Source organism: Misgurnus anguillicaudatus, chromosome 20 (genome assembly GCF_027580225.2).
Source record: "Misgurnus anguillicaudatus chromosome 20, ASM2758022v2, whole genome shotgun sequence".
In the NCBI taxonomy this organism is placed as follows: domain Eukaryota; kingdom Metazoa; phylum Chordata; class Actinopteri; order Cypriniformes; family Cobitidae; genus Misgurnus; species Misgurnus anguillicaudatus.
The window spans coordinates 4,460,833-4,481,433 of NC_073356.2; the positions used below are offsets into that span (position 1 = coordinate 4,460,833).

The window sequence follows — 20,601 nt, forward strand, 5'->3', positions numbered from 1 at the left end:
CCTCAATGCCGAAACCCGGGATCGAACCAGGGACCTTTAGATCTTCAGTCTAACGCTCTCCCAACTGAGCTATTTCGGCCACAAAAATGCTCCCGGCAGGAATTTTCATGACAAATCACAGCAAATATAGCAGTCGGCAAAAGGAGGCGCAGAGAAACCTTGGCCCGTACGGGGATCGAACCCGCGACCTTGGCGTTATTAGCACCACGCTCTAACCAACTGAGCTAACCGGCCACGGAAAGGCACCAGTCTCTGCCAAGACTGACATGAATGTTCCACAGTGTAGCAGCATCAAGAAGCAAAGCTAAACAAGGGCTCGTCCGGGATTTGAACCCGGGACCTCTCGCACCCAAAGCGAGAATCATACCCCTAGACCAACGAGCCAAGCCGTGCTGTCTTTTTGCCGTGCCACCGAGAGACATGTGACCACAACACAGTCACCAGCTTCCTCAAGCAGTTCCTTGGGATGGGCCTGTTTGGTCCTGCTCCTCTGTTTAGCCACAATGAGCCCTAGTGTTGGGCTGGTGTCAAAATAAGCACTTATCGATATAAGTACATGCTTATTGCTTAATATTTGAAATGGTGTGAGAGAACTCGACTGGTCTGCATAAATCTCGGACCTGAACCCAGCTGAACACCTTTGTTATGGATTAAAGGCTCTGAGCAAAACACTCATCAACCAAACCCATCAATGATTTGTTCACAGGGTCACAGTCATTTCAGCACAGAAAAAGTCCTTTGCAAAACTGTTGCAACATAGACGGAAACAAAATTATTTGACATGGTCTGTAAGGCATAGCATTAATATTTGTTTTGATTGGAGAAACTGGAATAGATAAATATGTTCATTTATTTTTAAAGCCAGTTCAGCATCTATGGCTATATTCATGGCGAGAACTGGTTTTTGGCAAAGTCAGAAATGCGGGTTAGGTGAATTGGAGATGTCAAATTGCCCTTCCCTCGGTTTGTGTGTGTGTGTGTGTGTATAGATCAACGTGTCTGTTGTTTTTGGACTGTTTAAGGAAACCAAATAACACAGTGCCCAGAGTAATTCCATGCTGACTGAAGGAGAACATGTACACCCCAAACAGAAAGGCCTCCTGACCCAGCCAGGGCTTGAACAGGGGACCTTGTTGCTGTGAGGCAGCTGTGCTCTGTTTGGGGTGGCAACTGTTTCGCCCCAAACATCTTTATTAAAAGGGGCATCCCAACACTTAGTGTAGTTTTAACGTCAAGTAACATCTTAGAAGCCATGTCCTTATCGCATTTTCCAAGTGTTGATCTTAGATTTTAGGAGAAAATTCTGATAAATCATCCGGTAACTAAACTGGACACCATGCATGACTAGCCTGGTTGTATATTTAAGTCTCATAGCTCCAGGCACCTCAGGGTACCTACCCAGTGGCCAGGATGATGTGCCTTTCCCGGCCAGGAGGGAGTAGGACAAATAGCCTGGGTCATTTTTCGGGTTGAGTCAATTGTGTTGTTTGAAATCAACTCATCGCTTGTTAAAACAGCAAGCCCTCCGGTAGAAAGCTTAAAGGGTAGGGGGATCGTCTAGGGGTTAACAAACAAAACACAACCTCGGACACGGTTTCGACCTGACAAGACCAAAGGCGGAGGTGTCGCTGAGAGGTCCCTGACGTCCTTTGCGGGTTTCTCGTTGACATTCCATTCCTTTCCTGCCAATATTGCCATACAAAGCGGCGTTGTGGGTTAAAGCTCCGAGGGACGAGTCTAAAGAGGGGCTCGTCCGGGATTTGAACCCGGGACCTCTCGCACCCTAAGCGAGAATCATACCCCTAGACCAACGAGCCACTCAAAGCGTGTCACCCCCGCCCCCCTGGGAAACATTTTCCCACCACATAGCAGCCAGCTTCCAACAAGCCAAAGCATTCATTAGACGGATGTAAGGGGAATTAGCTCAAATGGTAGAGCGCTCGCTTAGCATGCGAGAGGTAGCGTGATCGATGCCCGCATTCTCCACGTGATTGTGGTTTGTTGTTAATTGCTCTGATGTCACACACCGGAAGCGTGAAGCTTCACATTGGGTCCACACATGAACGTCTCCCATACGAATGTTTTTTCACAAAGCAACATGGAGCAGGAGCTTAACACTCCAAGAGCATTTTGTTGCCATTTAAAATTGGAATCATTTTCTTTCAATGTTCATTTGTCTTCGTGTCATTTCTGGTAAGTCTTTTTAATGCATTTCATTGTCAGATTGTACACAAGAGCTGTGTGTTTCCTTTGGCCTGTACACATGAGCTGTGCGTTTTCTTTGTCCTAAACGTCAATGCATTTTTCATTTATTCTATGTTTTCGTACATGTTTAATTTGCTTCCTTGTAATGTCCTTGTGTTTGCTGAAATTTTGCGACTTGTGAGTTGTTGGCCCACCGCCAGGGTGACCAGAAAAAGTGCTCAATGTTGCTTGAATTAACTCATTTTTGTCTAGAGCCTGAGTGCTCTGGTAAAAAGGCTTAAAGGGCAGGGGGATTGTTTTGGGGTAACAAACACTGTTCCCTTGGATACCCAAAAAGTCTTACAGGTCCCACCGAGATTTGAACTCGGATCGCTGGATTCAGAGTCCAGAGTGCTAACCATTACACCATGGAACCACTCTTTGCGTTAGGGCCTGACCCGCCGGGTCACGGAGAAAAGGCCACTCGGACAGGGACCTTAGGTTAAAAAAACTCTCAAAAGGCTGCCCTCAATGCCGAAACCCGGGATCGAACCAGGGACCTTTAGATCTTCAGTCTAACGCTCTCCCAACTGAGCTATTTCGGCCACAAAAATGCTCCCGGCAGGAATTTTCATGACAAATCACAGCAAATATAGCAGTCGGCAAAAGGAGGCGCAGAGAAACCTTGGCCCGTACGGGGATCGAACCCGCGACCTTGGCGTTATTAGCACCACGCTCTAACCAACTGAGCTAACCGGCCACGGAAAGGCACCAGTCTCTGCCAAGACTGACATGAATGTTCCACAGTGTAGCAGCATCAAGAAGCAAAGCTAAACAAGGGCTCGTCCGGGATTTGAACCCGGGACCTCTCGCACCCAAAGCGAGAATCATACCCCTAGACCAACGAGCCAAGCCGTGCTGTCTTTTTGCCGTGCCACCGAGAGACATGTGACCACAACACAGTCACCAGCTTCCTTAAGCAGTTCCTTGGGATGGGCCTGTTTGGTCCTGCTCCTCTGTTTAGCCACAATGAGCCCTAGTGTTGGGCTGGTGTCAAAATAAGCACTTATCGATATAAGTACATGCTTATTGCTTAATATTTGAAATGGTGTGAGAGAACTCGACTGGTCTGCATAAATCTCGGACCTGAACCCAGCTGAACACCTTTGTTATGGATTACAGGCTCTGAGCAAAACACTCATCACCCAAACCCATCAATGATTTGTTCACAGGGTCACAGTCATTTCAGCACAGAAAAAGTCCTTTGCAAAACTGTCGCAACATAGACGGAAACAAAATTATTTGACATGGTCTGTAAGGCATAGCATTAATATTTGTTTTGATTGGAGAAACTGGAATAGATAAATATGTTCATTTATTTTTAAAGCCAGTTCAGCATCTATGGCTATATTCATGGCGAGAACTGTTTTTTGGCAAAGTCAGAAATGCGGGTTAGGTGAATTGGAGATGTCAAATTGCCCTTCCCTCGGTTTGTGTGTGTGTGTGTATAGATCAACGTGTCTGTTGTTTTTGGACTGTTTAAGGAAACCAAATAACACAGTGCCCAGAGTAATTCCATGCTGACTGAAGGAGAACATGTACACCCCAAACAGAAAGGCCTCCTGACCCAGCCAGGGCTTGAACAGGGGACCTTGTTGCTGTGAGGCAGCTGTGCTCTGTTTGGGGTGGCAACTGTTTCGCCCCAAACATCTTTATTAAAAGGGGCATCCCAACACTTAGTGTAGTTTTAACGTCAAGTAACATCTTAGAAGCCATGTCCTTATCGCATTTTCCAAGTGTTGATCTTAGATTTTAGGAGAAAATTCTGATAAATCATCCGGTAACTAAACTGGACACCATGCATCACTAGCCTGGTTGTATATTTAAGTCTCATAGCTCCAGGCACCTCAGGGTACCTACCCAGTGGCCAGGATGATGTGCCTTTCCCGGCCAGGAGGGAGTAGGACAAATAGCCTGGGTCATTTTTCGGGTTGAGTCAATTGTGTTGTTTGAAATCAACTCATCGCTTGTTAAAACAGCAAGCCCTCCGGTAGAAAGCTTAAAGGGTAGGGGGATCGTCTAGGGGTTAACAAACAAAAGACAACCTCGGACACGGTTTCGACCTGACAAGACCAAAGGCGGAGGTGTCGCTGAGAGGTCCCTGACGTCCTTTGCGGGTTTCTCGTTGACATTCCATTCCTTTCCTGCCAATATTGCCATACAAAGCGGCGTTGTGGGTTAAAGCTCCGAGGGACGAGTCTAAAGAGGGGCTCGTCCGGGATTTGAACCCGGGACCTCTCGCACCCTAAGCGAGAATCATACCCCTAGACCAACGAGCCACTCAAAGCGTGTCACCCCCGCCCCCCTGGGAAACATTTTCCCACCACATAGCAGCCAGCTTCCAACAAGCCAAAGCATTCATTAGACGGATGTAAGGGGAATTAGCTCAAATGGTAGAGCGCTCGCTTAGCATGCGAGAGGTAGCGTGATCGATGCCCGCATTCTCCACGTGATTGTGGTTTGTTGTTAATTGCTCTGATGTCACACACCGGAAGCGTGAAGCTTCACATTGGGTCCACACATGAACGTCTCCCATACGGATGTTTTTTCACAAAGCAACATGGAGCAGGAGCTTAACACTCCAAGAGCATTTTGTTGCCATTTAAAATTGGAATCATTTTCTTTCAATGTTCATTTGTCTTCGTGTCATTTCTGGTAAGTCTTTTTAATGCATTTCATTGTCAGATTGTACACAAGAGCTGTGTGTTTCCTTTGGCCTGTACACATGAGCTGTGCGTTTTCTTTGTCCTAAACGTCAATGCATTTTTCATTTATTCTATGTTTTCGTACATGTTTAATTTGCTTCCTTGTAATGTCCTTGTGTTTGCTGAAATTTTGCGACTTGTGAGTTGTTGGCCCACCGCCAGGGTGACCAGAAAAAGTGCTCAATGTTGCTTGAATTAACTCATTTTTGTCTAGAGCCTGAGTGCTCTGGTAAAAAGGCTTAAAGGGCAGGGGGATTGTTTTGGGGTAACAAACACTGTTCCCTTGGATACCCAAAAAGTCTTACAGGTCCCACCGAGATTTGAACTCGGATCGCTGGATTCAGAGTCCAGAGTGCTAACCATTACACCATGGAACCACTCTTTGCGTTAGGGCCTGACCCGCCGGGTCACGGAGAAAAGGCCACTCGGACAGGGACCTTAGGTTAAAAAAACTCTCAAAAGGCTGCCCTCAATGCCGAAACCCGGGATCGAACCAGGGACCTTTAGATCTTCAGTCTAACGCTCTCCCAACTGAGCTATTTCGGCCACAAAAATGCTCCCGGCAGGAATTTTCATGACAAATCACAGCAAATATAGCGGTCGGCAAAAGGAGGCGCAGAGAAACCTTGGCCCGTACGGGGATCGAACCCGCGACCTTGGCGTTATTAGCACCACGCTCTAACCAACTGAGCTAACCGGCCACGGAAAGGCACCAGTCTCTGCCAAGACTGACATGAATGTTCCACAGTGTAGCAGCATCAAGAAGCAAAGCTAAACAAGGGCTCGTCCGGGATTTGAACCCGGGACCTCTCGCACCCAAAGCGAGAATCATACCCCTAGACCAACGAGCCAAGCCGTGCTGTCTTTTTGCCGTGCCACCGAGAGACATGTGACCACAACACAGTCACCAGCTTCCTCAAGCAGTTCCTTGGGATGGGCCTGTTTGGTCCTGCTCCTCTGTTTAGCCACAATGAGCCCTAGTGTTGGGCTGGTGTCAAAATAAGCACTTATCGATATAAGTACATGCTTATTGCTTAATATTTGAAATGGTGTGAGAGAACTCGACTGGTCTGCATAAATCTCGGACCTGAACCCAGCTGAACACCTTTGTTATGGATTACAGGCTCTGAGCAAAACACTCATCACCCAAACCCATCAATGATTTGTTCACAGGGTCACAGTCATTTCAGCACAGAAAAAGTCCTTTGCAAAACTGTTGCAACATAGACGGAAACAAAATTATTTGACATGGTCTGTAAGGCATAGCATTAATATTTGTTTTGATTGGAGAAACTGGAATAGATAAATATGTTCATTTATTTTTAAAGCCAGTTCAGCATCTATGGCTATATTCATGGCGAGAACTGGTTTTTGGCAAAGTCAGAAATGCGGGTTAGGTGAATTGGAGATGTCAAATTGCCCTTCCCTCGGTTTGTGTGTGTGTGTATAGATCAACGTGTCTGTTGTTTTTGGACTGTTTAAGGAAACCAAATAACACAGTGCCCAGAGTAATTCCATGCTGACTGAAGGAGAACATATACACCCCAAACAGAAAGGCCTCCTGACCCAGCCAGGGCTTGAACAGGGGACCTTGTTGCTGTGAGGCAGCTGTGCTCTGTTTGGGGTGGCAACTGTTTCGCCCCAAACATCTATATTAAAAGGGGCATCCCAACACTTAGTGTAGTTTTAACGTCAAGTAACATCTTAGAAGCCATGTCCTTATCGCATTTTCCAAGTGTTGATCTTAGATTTTAGGAGAAAATTCTGATAAATCATCCGGTAACTAAACTGGACACCATGCATCACTAGCCTGGTTGTATATTTAAGTCTCATAGCTCCAGGCACCTCAGGGTACCTACCCAGTGGCCAGGATGATGTGCCTTTCCCGGCCAGGAGGGAGTAGGACAAATAGCCTGGGTCATTTTTCGGGTTGAGTCAATTGTGTTGTTTGAAATCAACTCATCGCTTGTTAAAACAGCAAGCCCTCCGGTAGAAAGCTTAAAGGGTAGGGGGATCGTCTAGGGGTTAACAAACAAAAGACAACCTCGGACACGGTTTCGACCTGACAAGACCAAAGGCGGAGGTGTCGCTGAGAGGTCCCTGACGTCCTTTGCGGGTTTCTCGTTGACATTCCATTCCTTTCCTGCCAATATTGCCATACAAAGCGGCGTTGTGGGTTAAAGCTCCGAGGGACGAGTCTAAAGAGGGGCTCGTCCGGGATTTGAACCCGGGACCTCTTGCACCCTAAGCGAGAATCATACCCCTAGACCAACGAGCCACTCAAAGCGTGTCACCCCCGCCCCCCTGGGAAACATTTTCCCACCACATAGCAGCCAGCTTCCAACAAGCCAAAGCATTCATTAGACGGATGTAAGGGGAATTAGCTCAAATGGTAGAGCGCTCGCTTAGCATGCGAGAGGTAGCGGGATCAATGCCCGCATTCTTCACGTGATTGTGGTTTGTTGTTAATTGCTCTGATGTCACACACCGGAAGCGTGAAGCTTCACATTGGGTCCACACATGAACGTCTCCGATACGGATGTTTTTTCACAAAGCAACATGGAGCAGGAGCTTAACACTCCAAGAGCATTTTGTTGCCATTTAAAATTGGAATCATTTTCTTTCAATGTTCATTTGTCTTCGTGTCATTTCTGGTAAGTCTTTTTAATGCATTTCATTGTCAGATTGTACACAAGAGCTGTGTGTTTCCTTTGGCCTGTACACATGAGCTGTGCGTTTTCTTTGTCCTAAACGTCAATGCATTTTTCATTTATTCTATGTTTTCGTACATGTTTAATTTGCTTCCTTGTAATGTCCTTGTGTTTGCTGAAATTTTGCGACTTGTGAGTTGTTGGCCCACCGCCAGGGTGACCAGAAAAAGTGCTCAATGTTGCTTGAATTAACTCATTTTTGTCTAGAGCCTGAGTGCTCTGGTAAAAAGGCTTAAAGGGCAGGGGGATTGTTTTGGGGTAACAAACACTGTTCCCTTGGATACCCAAAAAGTCTTACAGGTCCCACCGAGATTTGAACTCGGATCGCTGGATTCAGAGTCCAGAGTGCTAACCATTACACCATGGAACCACTCTTTGCGTTAGGGCCTGACCCGCCGGGTCACGGAGAAAAGGCCACTCGGACAGGGACCTTAGGTTAAAAAGACTCTCAAAAGGATGCCCTCAATGCCGAAACCCGGGATCGAACCAGGGACCTTTAGATCTTCAGTCTAACGCTCTCCCAACTGAGCTATTTCGGCCACAAAAATGCTCCCGGCAGGAATTTTCATGACAAATCACAGCAAATATAGCAGTCGGCAAAAGGAGGCGCAGAGAAACCTTGGCCCGTACGGGGATCGAACCCGCGACCTTGGCGTTATTAGCACCACGCTCTAACCAACTGAGCTAACCGGCCACGGAAAGGCACCAGTCTCTGCCAAGACTGACATGAATGTTCCACAGTGTAGCAGCATCAAGAAGCAAAGCTAAACAAGGGCTCGTCCGGGATTTGAACCCGGGACCTCTCGCACCCAAAGCGAGAATCATACCCCTAGACCAACGAGCCAAGCCGTGCTGTCTTTTTGCCGTGCCACCGAGAGACATGTGACCACAACACAGTCACCAGCTTCCTCAAGCAGTTCCTTGGGATGGGCCTGTTTGGTCCTGCTCCTCTGTTTAGCCACAATGAGCCCTAGTGTTGGGCTGGTGTCAAAATAAGCACTTATCGATATAAGTACATGCTTATTGCTTAATATTTGAAATGGTGTGAGAGAACTCGACTGGTCTGCATAAATCTCGGACCTGAACCCAGCTGAACACCTTTGTTATGGATTACAGGCTCTGAGCAAAACACTCATCACCCAAACCCATCAATGATTTGTTCACAGGGTCACAGTCATTTCAGCACAGAAAAAGTCCTTTGCAAAACTGTCGCAACATAGACGGAAACAAAATTATTTGGCATGGTCTGTAAGGCATAGCATTAATATTTGTTTTGATTGGAGAAACTGGAATAGATAAATATGTTCATTTATTTTTAAAGCCAGTTCAGCATCTATGGCTATATTCATGGCGAGAACTGGTTTTTGGCAAAGTCAGAAATGCGGGTTAGGTGAATTGGAGATGTCAAATTGCCCTTCCCTCGGTTTGTGTGTGTGTGTGTGTATAGATCAACGTGTCTGTTGTTTTTGGACTGTTTAAGGAAACCAAATAACACAGTGCCCAGAGTAATTCCATGCTGACTGAAGGAGAACATGTACACCCCAAACAGAAAGGCCTCCTGACCCAGCCAGGGCTTGAACAGGGGACCTTGTTGCTGTGAGGCAGCTGTGCTCTGTTTGGGGTGGCAACTGTTTCGCCCCAAACATCTTTATTAAAAGGGGCATCCCAACACTTAGTGTAGTTTTAACGTCAAGTAACATCTTAGAAGCCATGTCCTTATCGCATTTTCCAAGTGTTGATCTTAGATTTTAGGAGAAAATTCTGATAAATCATCCGGTAACTAAACTGGACACCATGCATGACTAGCCTGGTTGTATATTTAAGTCTCATAGCTCCAGGCACCTCAGGGTACCTACCCAGTGGCCAGGATGATGTGCCTTTCCCGGCCAGGAGGGAGTAGGACAAATAGCCTGGGTCATTTTTCGGGTTGAGTCAATTGTGTTGTTTGAAATCAACTCATCGCTTGTTAAAACAGCAAGCCCTCCGGTAGAAAGCTTAAAGGGTAGGGGGATCGTCTAGGGGTTAACAAACAAAAGACAACCTCGGACACGGTTTCGACCTGACAAGACCAAAGGCGGAGGTGTCGCTGAGAGGTCCCTGACGTCCTTTGCGGGTTTCTCGTTGACATTCCATTCCTTTCCTGCCAATATTGCCATACAAAGCGGCGTTGTGGGTTAAAGCTCCGAGGGACGAGTCTAAAGAGGGGCTCGTCCGGGATTTGAACCCAGGACCTCTCGCACCCTAAGCGAGAATCATACCCCTAGACCAACGAGCCACTCAAAGCGTGTCACCCCCGCCCCCCTGGGAAACATTTTCCCACCACATAGCAGCCAGCTTGCAACAAGCCAAAGCATTCATTAGACGGATGTAAGGGGAATTAGCTCAAATGGTAGAGCGCTCGCTTAGCATGCGAGAGGTAGCGGGATCGATGCCCGCATTCTCCACGTGATTGTGGTTTGTTGTTAATTGCTCTGATGTCACACACCGGAAGCGTGAAGCTTCACATTGGGTCCACACATGAACGTCTCCGATACGGATGTTTTTTCACAAAGCAACATGGAGCAGGAGCTTAACACTCCAAGAGCATTTTGTTGCCATTTAAAATTGGAATCATTTTCTTTCAATGTTCATTTGTCTTCGTGTCATTTCTGGTAAGTCTTTTTAATGCATTTCATTGTCAGATTGTACACAAGAGCTGTGTGTTTCCTTTGGCCTGTACACATGAGCTGTGCGTTTTCTTTGTCCTAAACGTCAATGCATTTTTCATTTATTCTATGTTTTCGTACATGTTTAATTTGCTTCCTTGTAATGTCCTTGTGTTTGCTGAAATTTTGCGACTTGTGAGTTGTTGGCCCACCGCCAGGGTGACCAGAAAAAGTGCTCAATGTTGCTTGAATTAACTCATTTTTGTCTAGAGCCTGAGTGCTCTGGTAAAAAGGCTTAAAGGGCAGGGGGATTGTTTTGGGGTAACAAACACTGTTCCCTTGGATACCCAAAAAGTCTTACAGGTCCCACCGAGATTTGAACTCGGATCGCTGGATTCAGAGTCCAGAGTGCTAACCATTACACCATGGAACCACTCTTTGCGTTAGGGCCTGACCCGCCGGGTCACGGAGAAAAGGCCACTCGGACAGGGACCTTAGGTTAAAAAAACTCTCAAAAGGCTGCCATCAATGCCGAAACCCGGGAACGAACCAGGGACCTTTAGATCTTCAGTCTAACGCTCTCCCAACTGAGCTATTTCGGCCACAAAAATGCTCCCGGCAGGAATTTTCATGACAAATCACAGCAAATATAGCGGTCGGCAAAAGGAGGCGCAGAGAAACCTTGGCCCGTACGGGGATCGAACCCGCGACCTTGGCGTTATTAGCACCACGCTCTAACCAACTGAGCTAACCGGCCACGGAAAGGCACCAGTCTCTGCCAAGACTGACATGAATGTTCCACAGTGTAGCAGCATCAAGAAGCAAAGCTAAACAAGGGCTCGTCCGGGATTTGAACCCGGGACCTCTCGCACCCAAAGCGAGAATCATACCCCTAGACCAACGAGCCAAGCCGTGCTGTCTTTTTGCCGTGCCACCGAGAGACATGTGACCACAACACAGTCACCAGCTTCCTCAAGCAGTTCCTTGGGATGGGCCTGTTTGGTCCTGCTCCTCTGTTTAGCCACAATGAGCCCTAGTGTTGGGCTGGTGTCAAAATAAGCACTTATCGATATAAGTACATGCTTATTGCTTAATATTTGAAATGGTGTGAGAGAACTCGACTGGTCTGCATAAATCTCGGACCTGAACCCAGCTGAACACCTTTGTTATGGATTACAGGCTCTGAGCAAAACACTCATCACCCAAACCCATCAATGATTTGTTCACAGGGTCACAGTCATTTCAGCACAGAAAAAGTCCTTTGCAAAACTGTCGCAACATAGACGGAAACAAAATTATTTGGCATGGTCTGTAAGGCATAGCATTAATATTTGTTTTGATTGGAGAAACTGGAATAGATAAATATGTTCATTTATTTTTAAAGCCAGTTCAGCATCTATGGCTATATTCATGGCGAGAACTGGTTTTTGGCAAAGTCAGAAATGCGGGTTAGGTGAATTGGAGATGTCAAATTGCCCTTCCCTCGGTTTGTGTGTGTGTGTGTGTATAGATCAACGTGTCTGTTGTTTTTGGACTGTTTAAGGAAACCAAATAACACAGTGCCCAGAGTAATTCCATGCTGACTGAAGGAGAACATGTACACCCCAAACAGAAAGGCCTCCTGACCCAGCCAGGGCTTGAACAGGGGACCTTGTTGCTGTGAGGCAGCTGTGCTCTGTTTGGGGTGGCAACTGTTTCGCCCCAAACATCTTTATTAAAAGGGGCATCCCAACACTTAGTGTAGTTTTAACGTCAAGTAACATCTTAGAAGCCATGTCCTTATCGCATTTTCCAAGTGTTGATCTTAGATTTTAGGAGAAAATTCTGATAAATCATCCGGTAACTAAACTGGACACCATGCATGACTAGCCTGGTTGTATATTTAAGTCTCATAGCTCCAGTCACCTCAGGGTACCTACCCAGTGGCCAGGATGATGTGCCTTTCCCGGCCAGGAGGGAGTAGGACAAATAGCCTGGGTCATTTTTCGGGTTGAGTCAATTGTGTTGTTTGAAATCAACTCATCGCTTGTTAAAACAGCAAGCCCTCCGGTAGAAAGCTTAAAGGGTAGGGGGATCGTCTAGGGGTTAACAAACAAAAGACAACCTCGGACACGGTTTCGACCTGACAAGACCAAAGGCGGAGGTGTCGCTGAGAGGTCCCTGACGTCCTTTGCGGGTTTCTCGTTGACATTCCATTCCTTTCCTGCCAATATTGCCATACAAAGCGGCGTTGTGGGTTAAAGCTCCGAGGGACGAGTCTAAAGAGGGGCTCGTCCGGGATTTGAACCCGGGACCTCTCGCACCCTAAGCGAGAATCATACCCCTAGACCAACGAGCCACTCAAAGCGTGTCACCCCCGCCCCCCTGGGAAACATTTTCCCACCACATAGCAGCCAGCTTGCAACAAGCCAAAGCATTCATTAGACGGATGTAAGGGGAATTAGCTCAAATGGTAGAGCGCTCGCTTAGCATGCGAGAGGTAGCGGGATCGATGCCCGCATTCTCCACGTGATTGTGGTTTGTTGTTAATTGCTCTGATGTCACACACCGGAAGCGTGAAGCTTCACATTGGGTCCACACATGAACGTCTCCGATACGGATGTTTTTTCACAAAGCAACATGGAGCAGGAGCTTAACACTCCAAGAGCATTTTGTTGCCATTTAAAATTGGAATCATTTTCTTTCAATGTTCATTTGTCTTCGTGTCATTTCTGGTAAGTCTTTTTAATGCATTTCATTGTCAGATTGTACACAAGAGCTGTGTGTTTCCTTTGGCCTGTACACATGAGCTGTGCGTTTTCTTTGTCCTAAACGTCAATGCATTTTTCATTTATTCTATGTTTTCGTACATGTTTAATTTGCTTCCTTGTAATGTCCTTGTGTTTGCTGAAATTTTGCGACTTGTGAGTTGTTGGCCCACCGCCAGGGTGACCAGAAAAAGTGCTCAATGTTGCTTGAATTAACTCATTTTTGTCTAGAGCCTGAGTGCTCTGGTAAAAAGGCTTAAAGGGCAGGGGGATTGTTTTGGGGTAACAAACACTGTTCCCTTGGATACCCAAAAAGTCTTACAGGTCCCACCGAGATTTGAACTCGGATCGCTGGATTCAGAGTCCAGAGTGCTAACCATTACACCATGGAACCACTCTTTGTGTTAGGGCCTGACCCGCCGGGTCACGGAGAAAAGGCCACTCGGACAGGGACCTTAGGTTAAAAAAACTCTCAAAAGGCTGCCCTCAATGCCGAAACCCGGGATCGAACCAGGGACCTTTAGATCTTCAGTCTAACGCTCTCCCAACTGAGCTATTTCGGCCACAAAAATGCTTCCGGCAGGAATTTTCATGACAAATCACAGCAAATATAGCGGTCGGCAAAAGGAGGCGCAGAGAAACCTTGGCCCGTACGGGGATCGAACCCGCGACCTTGGCGTTATTAGCACCACGCTCTAACCAACTGAGCTAACCGGCCACGGAAAGGCACCAGTCTCTGCCAAGACTGACATGAATGTTCCACAATGTAGCAGCATCAAGAAGCAAAGCTAAACAAGGGCTCGTCCGGGATTTGAACCCGGGACCTCTCGCACCCAAAGCGAGAATCATACCCCTAGACCAACGAGCCAAGCCGTGCTGTCTTTTTGCCGTGCCACCGAGAGACATGTGACCACAACACAGTCACCAGCTTCCTCAAGCAGTTCCTTGGGATGGGCCTGTTTGGTCCTGCTTCTCTGTTTAGCCACAATGAGCCCTAGTGTTGGGCTGGTGTCAAAATAAGCACTTATCGATATAAGTACATGCTTATTGCTTAATATTTGAAATGGTGTGAGAGAACTCGACTGGTCTGCATAAATCTCGGACCTGAACCCAGCTGAACACCTTTGTTATGGATTACAGGCTCTGAGCAAAACACTCATCACCCAAACCCATCAATGATTTGTTCACAGGGTCACAGTCATTTCAGCACAGAAAAAGTCCTTTGCAAAACTGTCGCAACATAGACGGAAACAAAATTATTTGACATGGTCTGTAAGGCATAGCATTAATATTTGTTTTGATTGGAGAAACTGGAATAGATAAATATGTTCATTTATTTTTAAAGCCAGTTCAGCATCTATGGCTATATTCATGGCGAGAACTGTTTTTTGGCAAAGTCAGAAATGCGGGTTAGGTGAATTGGAGATGTCAAATTGCCCTTCCCTCGGTTTGTGTGTGTGTGTGTATAGATCAACGTGTCTGTTGTTTTTGGACTGTTTAAGGAAACCAAATAACACAGTGCCCAGAGTAATTCCATGCTGACTGAAGGAGAACATGTACACCCCAAACAGAAAGGCCTCCTGACCCAGCCAGGGCTTGAACAGGGGACCTTGTTGCTGTGAGGCAGCTGTGCTCTGTTTGGGGTGGCAACTGTTTCGCCCCAAACATCTTTATTAAAAGGGGCATCCCAACACTTAGTGTAGTTTTAACGTCAAGTAACATCTTAGAAGCCATGTCCTTATCGCATTTTCCAAGTGTTGATCTTAGATTTTAGGAGAAAATTCTGATAAATCATCCGGTAACTAAACTGGACACCATGCATCACTAGCCTGGTTGTATATTTAAGTCTCATAGCTCCAGGCACCTCAGGGTACCTACCCAGTGGCCAGGATGATGTGCCTTTCCCGGCCAGGAGGGAGTAGGACAAATAGCCTGGGTCATTTTTCGGGTTGAGTCAATTGTGTTGTTTGAAATCAACTCATCGCTTGTTAAAACAGCAAGCCCTCCGGTAGAAAGCTTAAAGGGTAGGGGGATCGTCTAGGGGTTAACAAACAAAAGACAACCTCGGACACGGTTTCGACCTGACAAGACCAAAGGCGGAGGTGTCGCTGAGAGGTCCCTGACGTCCTTTGCGGGTTTCTCGTTGACATTCCATTCCTTTCCTGCCAATATTGCCATACAAAGCGGCGTTGTGGGTTAAAGCTCCGAGGGACGAGTCTAAAGAGGGGCTCGTCCGGGATTTTAACCCGGGACCTCTCGCACCCTAAGCGAGAATCATACCCCTAGACCAACGAGCCACTCAAAGCGTGTCACCCCCGCCCCCCTGGGAAACATTTTCCCACCACATAGCAGCCAGCTTCCAACAAGCCAAAGCATTCATTAGACGGATGTAAGGGGAATTAGCTCAAATGGTAGAGCGCTCGCTTAGCATGCGAGAGGTAGCGTGATCGATGCCCGCATTCTCCACGTGATTGTGGTTTGTTGTTAATTGCTCTGATGTCACACACCGGAAGCGTGAAGCTTCACATTGGGTCCACACATGAACGTCTCCCATACGGATGTTTTTTCACAAAGCAACATGGAGCAGGAGCTTAACACTCCAAGAGCATTTTGTTGCCATTTAAAATTGGAATCATTTTCTTTCAATGTTCATTTGTCTTCGTGTCATTTCTGGTAAGTCTTTTTAATGCATTTCATTGTCAGATTGTACACAAGAGCTGTGTGTTTCCTTTGGCCTGTACACATGAGCTGTGCGTTTTCTTTGTCCTAAACGTCAATGCATTTTTCATTTATTCTATGTTTTCGTACATGTTTAATTTGCTTCCTTGTAATGTCCTTGTGTTTGCTGAAATTTTGCGACTTGTGAGTTGTTGGCCCACCGCCAGGGTGACCAGAAAAAGTGCTCAATGTTGCTTGAATTAACTCATTTTTGTCTAGAGCCTGAGTGCTCTGGTAAAAAGGCTTAAAGGGCAGGGGGATTGTTTTGGGGTAACAAACACTGTTCCCTTGGATACCCAAAAAGTCTTACAGGTCCCACCGAGATTTGAACTCGGATCGCTGGATTCAGAGTCCAGAGTGCTAACCATTACACCATGGAACCACTCTTTGCGTTAGGGCCTGACCCGCCGGGTCACGGAGAAAAGGCCACTCGGACAGGGACCTTAGGTTAAAAAAACTCTCAAAAGGCTGCCCTCAATGCCGAAACCCGGGATCGAACCAGGGACCTTTAGATCTTCAGTCTAACGCTCTCCCAACTGAGCTATTTCGGCCACAAAAATGCTCCCGGCAGGAATTTTCATGACAAATCACAGCAAATATAGCAGTCGGCAAAAGGAGGCGCAGAGAAACCTTGGCCCGTACGGGGATCGAACCCGCGACCTTGGCGTTATTAGCACCACGCTCTAACCAACTGAGCTAACCGGCCACGGAAAGGCACCAGTCTCTGCCAAGACTGACATGAATGTTCCACAGTGTAGCAGCATCAAGAAGCAAAGCTAAACAAGGGCTCGTCCGGGATTTGAACCCGGGACCTCTCGCACCCAAAGCGAGAATCATACCCCTAGACCAACGAGCCAAGCCGTGCTGTCTTTTTGCCGTGCCACCGAGAGACATGTGACCACAACACAGTCACCAGCTTCCTCAAGCAGTTCCTTGGGATGGGCCTGTTTGGTCCTGCTCCTCTGTTTAGCCACAATGAGCCCTAGTGTTGGGCTGGTGTCAAAATAAGCACTTATCGATATAAGTACATGCTTATTGCTTAATATTTGAAATGGTGTGAGAGAACTCGACTGGTCTGCATAAATCTCGGACCTGAACCCAGCTGAACACCTTTGTTATGGATTACAGGCTCTGAGCAAAACACTCATCACCCAAACCCATCAATGATTTGTTCACAGGGTCACAGTCATTTCAGCACAGAAAAAGTCCTTTGCAAAACTGTCGCAACATAGACGGAAACAAAATTATTTGGCATGGTCTGTAAGGCATAGCATTAATATTTGTTTTGATTGGAGAAACTGGAATAGATAAATATGTTCATTTATTTTTAAAGCCAGTTCAGCATCTATGGCTATATTCATGGCGAGAACTGGTTTTTGGCAAAGTCAGAAATGCGGGTTAGGTGAATTGGAGATGTCAAATTGCCCTTCCCTCGGTTTGTGTGTGTGTGTGTGTGTGTATAGATCAACGTGTCTGTTGTTTTTGGACTGTTTAAGGAAACCAAATAACACAGTGCCCAGAGTAATTCCATGCTGACTGAAGGAGAACATGTACACCCCAAACAGAAAGGCCTCCTGACCCAGCCAGGGCTTGAACAGGGGACCTTGTTGCTGTGAGGCAGCTGTGCTCTGTTTGGGGTGGCAACTGTTTCGCCCCAAACATCTTTATTAAAAGGGGCATCCCAACACTTAGTGTAGTTTTAACGTCAAGTAACATCTTAGAAGCCATGTCCTTATCGCATTTTCCAAGTGTTGATCTTAGATTTTAGGAGAAAATTCTGATAAATCATCCGGTAACTAAACTGGACACCATGCATCACTAGCCTGGTTGTATATTTAAGTCTCATAGCTCCAGGCACCTCAGGGTACCTACCCAGTGGCCAGGATGATGTGCCTTTCCCGGCCAGGAGGGAGTAGGACAAATAGCCTGGGTCATTTTTCGGGTTGAGTCAATTGTGTTGTTTGAAATCAACTCATCGCTTGTTAAAACAGCAAGCCCTCCGGTAGAAAGCTTAAAGGGTAGGGGGATCGTCTAGGGGTTAACAAACAAAAGACAACCTCGGACACGGTTTCGACCTGACAAGACCAAAGGCGGAGGTGTCGCTGAGAGGTCCCTGACGTCCTTTGCGGGTTTCTCGTTGACATTCCATTCCTTTCCTGCCAATATTGCCATACAAAGCGGCGTTGTGGGTTAAAGCTCCGAGGGACGAGTCTAAAGAGGGGCTCGTCCGGGATTTGAACCCGGGACCTCTCGCACCCTAAGCGAGAATCATACCCCTAGACCAACGAGCCACTCAAAGCGTGTCACCCCCGCCCCCCTGGGAAACATTTTCCCACCACATAGCAGCCAGCTTCCAACAAGCCAAAGCATTCATTAGACGGATGTAAGGGGAATTAGCTCAAATGGTAGAGCGCTCGCTTAGCATGCGAGAGGTAGCGTGATCGATGCCCGCATTCTCCACGTGATTGTGGTTTGTTGTTAATTGCTCTGATGTCACACACCGGAAGCGTGAAGCTTCACATTGGGTCCACACATGAACGTCTCCCATACGGATGTTTTTTCACAAAGCAACATGGAGCAGGAGCTTAACACTCCAAGAGCATTTTGTTGCCATTTAAAATTGGAATCATTTTCTTTCAATGTTCATTTGTCTTCGTGTCATTTCTGGTAAGTCTTTTTAATGCATTTCATTGTCAGATTGTACACAAGAGCTGTGTGTTTCCTTTGGCCTGTACACATGAGCTGTGCGTTTTCTTTGTCCTAAACGTCAATGCATTTTTCATTTATTCTATGTTTTCGTACATGTTTTATTTGCTTCCTTGTAATGTCCTTGTGTTTGCTGAAATTTTGCGACTTGTGAGTTGTTGGCCCACCGCCAGGGTGACCAGAAAAAGTGCTCAATGTTGCTTGAATTAACTCATTTTTGTCTAGAGCCTGAGTGCTCTGGTAAAAAGGCTTAAAGGGCAGGGGGATTGTTTTGGGGTAACAAACACTGTTCCCTTGGATACCCAAAAAGTCTTACAGGTCCCACCGAGATTTGAACTCGGATCGCTGGATTCAGAGTCCAGAGTGCTAACCATTACACCATGGAACCACTCTTTGCGTTAGGGCCTGACCCGCCGGGTCACGGAGAAAAGGCCACTCGGACAGGGACCTTAGGTTAAAAAAACTCTCAAAAGGCTGCCCTCAATGCCGAAACCCGGGATCGAACCAGGGACCTTTAGATCTTCAGTCTAACGCTCTCCCAACTGAGCTATTTCGGCCACAAAAATGCTCCCGGCAGGAATTTTCATGACAAATCACAGCAAATATAGCAGTCGGCAAAAGGAGGCGCAGAGAAACCTTGGCCCGTACGGGGATCGAACCCGCGACCTTGGCGTTATTAGCACCACGCTCTAACCAACTGAGCTAACCGGCCACGGAAAGGCACCAGTCTCTGCCAAGACTGACATGAATGTTCCACAGTGTAGCAGCATCAAGAAGCAAAGCTAAACAAGGGCTCGTCCGGGATTTGAACCCGGGACCTCTCGCACCCAAAGCGAGAATCATACCCCTAGACCAACGAGCCAAGCCGTGCTGTCTTTTTGCCGTGCCACCGAGAGACATGTGACCACAACACAGTCACCAGCTTCCTCAAGCAGTTCCTTGGGATGGGCCTGTTTGGTCCTGCTCCTCTGTTTAGCCACAATGAGCCCTAGTGTTGGGCTGGTGTCAAAATAAGCACTTATCGATATAAGTACATGCTTATTGCTTAATATTTGAAATGGTGTGAGAGAACTCGACTGGTCTGCATAAATCTCGAACCTGAACCCAGCTGAACACCTTTGTTATGGATTACAGGCTCTGAGCAAAACACTCATCACCCAAACCCATCAATGATTTGTTCACAGGGTCACAGTCATTTCAGCACAGAAAAAGTCCTTTGCAAAACTGTCGCAACATAGACGGAAACAAAATTATTTGGCATGGTCTGTAAGGCATAGCATTAATATTTGTTTTGATTGGAGAAACTGGAATAGATAAATATGTTCATTTATTTTTAAAGCCAGTTCAGCATCTATGGCTATATTCATGGCGAGAACTGGTTTTTGGCAAAGTCAGAAATGCGGGTTAGGTGAATTGGAGATGTCAAATTGCCCTTCCCTCGGTTTGTGTGTGTGTGTGTGTATAGATCAACGTGTCTGTTGTTTTTGGACTGTTTAAGGAAACCAAATAACACAGTGCCCAGAGTAATTCCATGCTGACTGAAGGAGAACATGTACACCCCAAACAGAAAGGCCTCCTGACCCAGCCAGGGCTTGAACAGGGGACCTTGTTGCTGTGAGGCAGCTGTGCTCTGTTTGGGGTGGCAACTGTTTCGCCCCAAACATCTTTATTAAAAGGGGCATCCCAACACTTAGTGTAGTTTTAACGTCAAGTAACATCTTAGAAGCCATGTCCTTATCGCATTTTCCAAGTGTTGATCTTAGATTTTAGGAGAAAATTCTGATAAATCATCCGGTAACTAAACTGGACACCATGCATCACTAGCCTGGTTGTATATTTAAGTCTCATAGCTCCAGGCACCTCAGGGTACCTACCCAGTGGCCAGGATGATGTGCCTTTCCCGGCCAGGAGGGAGTAGGACAAATAGCCTGGGTCATTTTTCGGGTTGAGTCAATTGTGTTGTTTGAAATCAACTCATCGCTTGTTAAAACAGCAAGCCCTCCGGTAGAAAGCTTAAAGGGTAGGGGGATCGTCTAGGGGTTAACAAACAAAAGACAACCTCGGACACGGTTTCGACCTGACAAGACCAAAGGCGGAGGTGTCGCTGAGAGGTCCCTGACGTCCT

The 20,601-nt window shown here is 46.7% G+C and overlaps 40 non-coding genes across 40 annotated transcripts; 3 read left to right on the top strand and 37 right to left on the bottom strand.

The window, feature by feature from the left end:
• Positions 1-6: 6 nt before the first annotated feature.
• Positions 7-79, bottom strand: trnaf-gaa (transfer RNA phenylalanine (anticodon GAA)). The gene has a single exon. It is a non-coding gene; the product is annotated as a tRNA-Phe (tRNA).
• Positions 80-160: 81 nt separating this feature from the next.
• Positions 161-234, bottom strand: trnai-aau (transfer RNA isoleucine (anticodon AAU)). Its single transcript has one exon. It is a non-coding gene; the product is annotated as a tRNA-Ile (tRNA).
• Positions 235-312: 78 nt separating this feature from the next.
• trnap-ugg (transfer RNA proline (anticodon UGG)) lies at positions 313-384 on the bottom strand. The gene has a single exon. It is a non-coding gene; the product is annotated as a tRNA-Pro (tRNA).
• Positions 385-1,745: 1,361 nt separating this feature from the next.
• Positions 1,746-1,817, bottom strand: trnap-agg (transfer RNA proline (anticodon AGG)). The gene has a single exon. It is a non-coding gene; the product is annotated as a tRNA-Pro (tRNA).
• A 731-nt stretch (positions 1,818-2,548) lies between these two features.
• trnaq-cug (transfer RNA glutamine (anticodon CUG)) lies at positions 2,549-2,620 on the bottom strand. The gene has a single exon. It is a non-coding gene; the product is annotated as a tRNA-Gln (tRNA).
• A 96-nt stretch (positions 2,621-2,716) lies between these two features.
• trnaf-gaa (transfer RNA phenylalanine (anticodon GAA)) lies at positions 2,717-2,789 on the bottom strand. Its single transcript has one exon. It is a non-coding gene; the product is annotated as a tRNA-Phe (tRNA).
• Positions 2,790-2,870: 81 nt separating this feature from the next.
• Positions 2,871-2,944, bottom strand: trnai-aau (transfer RNA isoleucine (anticodon AAU)). Its single transcript has one exon. It is a non-coding gene; the product is annotated as a tRNA-Ile (tRNA).
• A 78-nt stretch (positions 2,945-3,022) lies between these two features.
• Positions 3,023-3,094, bottom strand: trnap-ugg (transfer RNA proline (anticodon UGG)). The gene has a single exon. It is a non-coding gene; the product is annotated as a tRNA-Pro (tRNA).
• A 1,357-nt stretch (positions 3,095-4,451) lies between these two features.
• Positions 4,452-4,523, bottom strand: trnap-agg (transfer RNA proline (anticodon AGG)). The gene has a single exon. It is a non-coding gene; the product is annotated as a tRNA-Pro (tRNA).
• Positions 4,524-5,254: 731 nt separating this feature from the next.
• On the bottom strand, positions 5,255-5,326 carry trnaq-cug (transfer RNA glutamine (anticodon CUG)). The gene has a single exon. It is a non-coding gene; the product is annotated as a tRNA-Gln (tRNA).
• A 96-nt stretch (positions 5,327-5,422) lies between these two features.
• On the bottom strand, positions 5,423-5,495 carry trnaf-gaa (transfer RNA phenylalanine (anticodon GAA)). The gene has a single exon. It is a non-coding gene; the product is annotated as a tRNA-Phe (tRNA).
• An 81-nt stretch (positions 5,496-5,576) lies between these two features.
• Positions 5,577-5,650, bottom strand: trnai-aau (transfer RNA isoleucine (anticodon AAU)). The gene has a single exon. It is a non-coding gene; the product is annotated as a tRNA-Ile (tRNA).
• Positions 5,651-5,728: 78 nt separating this feature from the next.
• trnap-ugg (transfer RNA proline (anticodon UGG)) lies at positions 5,729-5,800 on the bottom strand. Its single transcript has one exon. It is a non-coding gene; the product is annotated as a tRNA-Pro (tRNA).
• A 1,355-nt stretch (positions 5,801-7,155) lies between these two features.
• trnap-agg (transfer RNA proline (anticodon AGG)) lies at positions 7,156-7,227 on the bottom strand. Its single transcript has one exon. It is a non-coding gene; the product is annotated as a tRNA-Pro (tRNA).
• Positions 7,228-7,323: 96 nt separating this feature from the next.
• On the top strand, positions 7,324-7,396 carry trnaa-agc (transfer RNA alanine (anticodon AGC)). Its single transcript has one exon. It is a non-coding gene; the product is annotated as a tRNA-Ala (tRNA).
• A 562-nt stretch (positions 7,397-7,958) lies between these two features.
• trnaq-cug (transfer RNA glutamine (anticodon CUG)) lies at positions 7,959-8,030 on the bottom strand. The gene has a single exon. It is a non-coding gene; the product is annotated as a tRNA-Gln (tRNA).
• A 96-nt stretch (positions 8,031-8,126) lies between these two features.
• On the bottom strand, positions 8,127-8,199 carry trnaf-gaa (transfer RNA phenylalanine (anticodon GAA)). Its single transcript has one exon. It is a non-coding gene; the product is annotated as a tRNA-Phe (tRNA).
• Positions 8,200-8,280: 81 nt separating this feature from the next.
• trnai-aau (transfer RNA isoleucine (anticodon AAU)) lies at positions 8,281-8,354 on the bottom strand. The gene has a single exon. It is a non-coding gene; the product is annotated as a tRNA-Ile (tRNA).
• A 78-nt stretch (positions 8,355-8,432) lies between these two features.
• trnap-ugg (transfer RNA proline (anticodon UGG)) lies at positions 8,433-8,504 on the bottom strand. The gene has a single exon. It is a non-coding gene; the product is annotated as a tRNA-Pro (tRNA).
• Positions 8,505-9,863: 1,359 nt separating this feature from the next.
• Positions 9,864-9,935, bottom strand: trnap-agg (transfer RNA proline (anticodon AGG)). Its single transcript has one exon. It is a non-coding gene; the product is annotated as a tRNA-Pro (tRNA).
• Positions 9,936-10,031: 96 nt separating this feature from the next.
• Positions 10,032-10,104, top strand: trnaa-agc (transfer RNA alanine (anticodon AGC)). The gene has a single exon. It is a non-coding gene; the product is annotated as a tRNA-Ala (tRNA).
• Positions 10,105-10,666: 562 nt separating this feature from the next.
• Positions 10,667-10,738, bottom strand: trnaq-cug (transfer RNA glutamine (anticodon CUG)). The gene has a single exon. It is a non-coding gene; the product is annotated as a tRNA-Gln (tRNA).
• Positions 10,739-10,988: 250 nt separating this feature from the next.
• trnai-aau (transfer RNA isoleucine (anticodon AAU)) lies at positions 10,989-11,062 on the bottom strand. Its single transcript has one exon. It is a non-coding gene; the product is annotated as a tRNA-Ile (tRNA).
• Positions 11,063-11,140: 78 nt separating this feature from the next.
• On the bottom strand, positions 11,141-11,212 carry trnap-ugg (transfer RNA proline (anticodon UGG)). The gene has a single exon. It is a non-coding gene; the product is annotated as a tRNA-Pro (tRNA).
• Positions 11,213-12,571: 1,359 nt separating this feature from the next.
• trnap-agg (transfer RNA proline (anticodon AGG)) lies at positions 12,572-12,643 on the bottom strand. Its single transcript has one exon. It is a non-coding gene; the product is annotated as a tRNA-Pro (tRNA).
• A 96-nt stretch (positions 12,644-12,739) lies between these two features.
• Positions 12,740-12,812, top strand: trnaa-agc (transfer RNA alanine (anticodon AGC)). Its single transcript has one exon. It is a non-coding gene; the product is annotated as a tRNA-Ala (tRNA).
• Positions 12,813-13,374: 562 nt separating this feature from the next.
• trnaq-cug (transfer RNA glutamine (anticodon CUG)) lies at positions 13,375-13,446 on the bottom strand. Its single transcript has one exon. It is a non-coding gene; the product is annotated as a tRNA-Gln (tRNA).
• A 96-nt stretch (positions 13,447-13,542) lies between these two features.
• trnaf-gaa (transfer RNA phenylalanine (anticodon GAA)) lies at positions 13,543-13,615 on the bottom strand. The gene has a single exon. It is a non-coding gene; the product is annotated as a tRNA-Phe (tRNA).
• Positions 13,616-13,696: 81 nt separating this feature from the next.
• Positions 13,697-13,770, bottom strand: trnai-aau (transfer RNA isoleucine (anticodon AAU)). The gene has a single exon. It is a non-coding gene; the product is annotated as a tRNA-Ile (tRNA).
• Positions 13,771-13,848: 78 nt separating this feature from the next.
• Positions 13,849-13,920, bottom strand: trnap-ugg (transfer RNA proline (anticodon UGG)). The gene has a single exon. It is a non-coding gene; the product is annotated as a tRNA-Pro (tRNA).
• Positions 13,921-15,277: 1,357 nt separating this feature from the next.
• On the bottom strand, positions 15,278-15,349 carry trnap-agg (transfer RNA proline (anticodon AGG)). Its single transcript has one exon. It is a non-coding gene; the product is annotated as a tRNA-Pro (tRNA).
• Positions 15,350-16,080: 731 nt separating this feature from the next.
• trnaq-cug (transfer RNA glutamine (anticodon CUG)) lies at positions 16,081-16,152 on the bottom strand. Its single transcript has one exon. It is a non-coding gene; the product is annotated as a tRNA-Gln (tRNA).
• A 96-nt stretch (positions 16,153-16,248) lies between these two features.
• On the bottom strand, positions 16,249-16,321 carry trnaf-gaa (transfer RNA phenylalanine (anticodon GAA)). Its single transcript has one exon. It is a non-coding gene; the product is annotated as a tRNA-Phe (tRNA).
• An 81-nt stretch (positions 16,322-16,402) lies between these two features.
• Positions 16,403-16,476, bottom strand: trnai-aau (transfer RNA isoleucine (anticodon AAU)). Its single transcript has one exon. It is a non-coding gene; the product is annotated as a tRNA-Ile (tRNA).
• A 78-nt stretch (positions 16,477-16,554) lies between these two features.
• Positions 16,555-16,626, bottom strand: trnap-ugg (transfer RNA proline (anticodon UGG)). The gene has a single exon. It is a non-coding gene; the product is annotated as a tRNA-Pro (tRNA).
• Positions 16,627-17,989: 1,363 nt separating this feature from the next.
• On the bottom strand, positions 17,990-18,061 carry trnap-agg (transfer RNA proline (anticodon AGG)). The gene has a single exon. It is a non-coding gene; the product is annotated as a tRNA-Pro (tRNA).
• A 731-nt stretch (positions 18,062-18,792) lies between these two features.
• trnaq-cug (transfer RNA glutamine (anticodon CUG)) lies at positions 18,793-18,864 on the bottom strand. The gene has a single exon. It is a non-coding gene; the product is annotated as a tRNA-Gln (tRNA).
• A 96-nt stretch (positions 18,865-18,960) lies between these two features.
• trnaf-gaa (transfer RNA phenylalanine (anticodon GAA)) lies at positions 18,961-19,033 on the bottom strand. The gene has a single exon. It is a non-coding gene; the product is annotated as a tRNA-Phe (tRNA).
• An 81-nt stretch (positions 19,034-19,114) lies between these two features.
• trnai-aau (transfer RNA isoleucine (anticodon AAU)) lies at positions 19,115-19,188 on the bottom strand. The gene has a single exon. It is a non-coding gene; the product is annotated as a tRNA-Ile (tRNA).
• A 78-nt stretch (positions 19,189-19,266) lies between these two features.
• Positions 19,267-19,338, bottom strand: trnap-ugg (transfer RNA proline (anticodon UGG)). The gene has a single exon. It is a non-coding gene; the product is annotated as a tRNA-Pro (tRNA).
• Between the last annotated feature and the right edge of the window lie 1,263 nt (positions 19,339-20,601).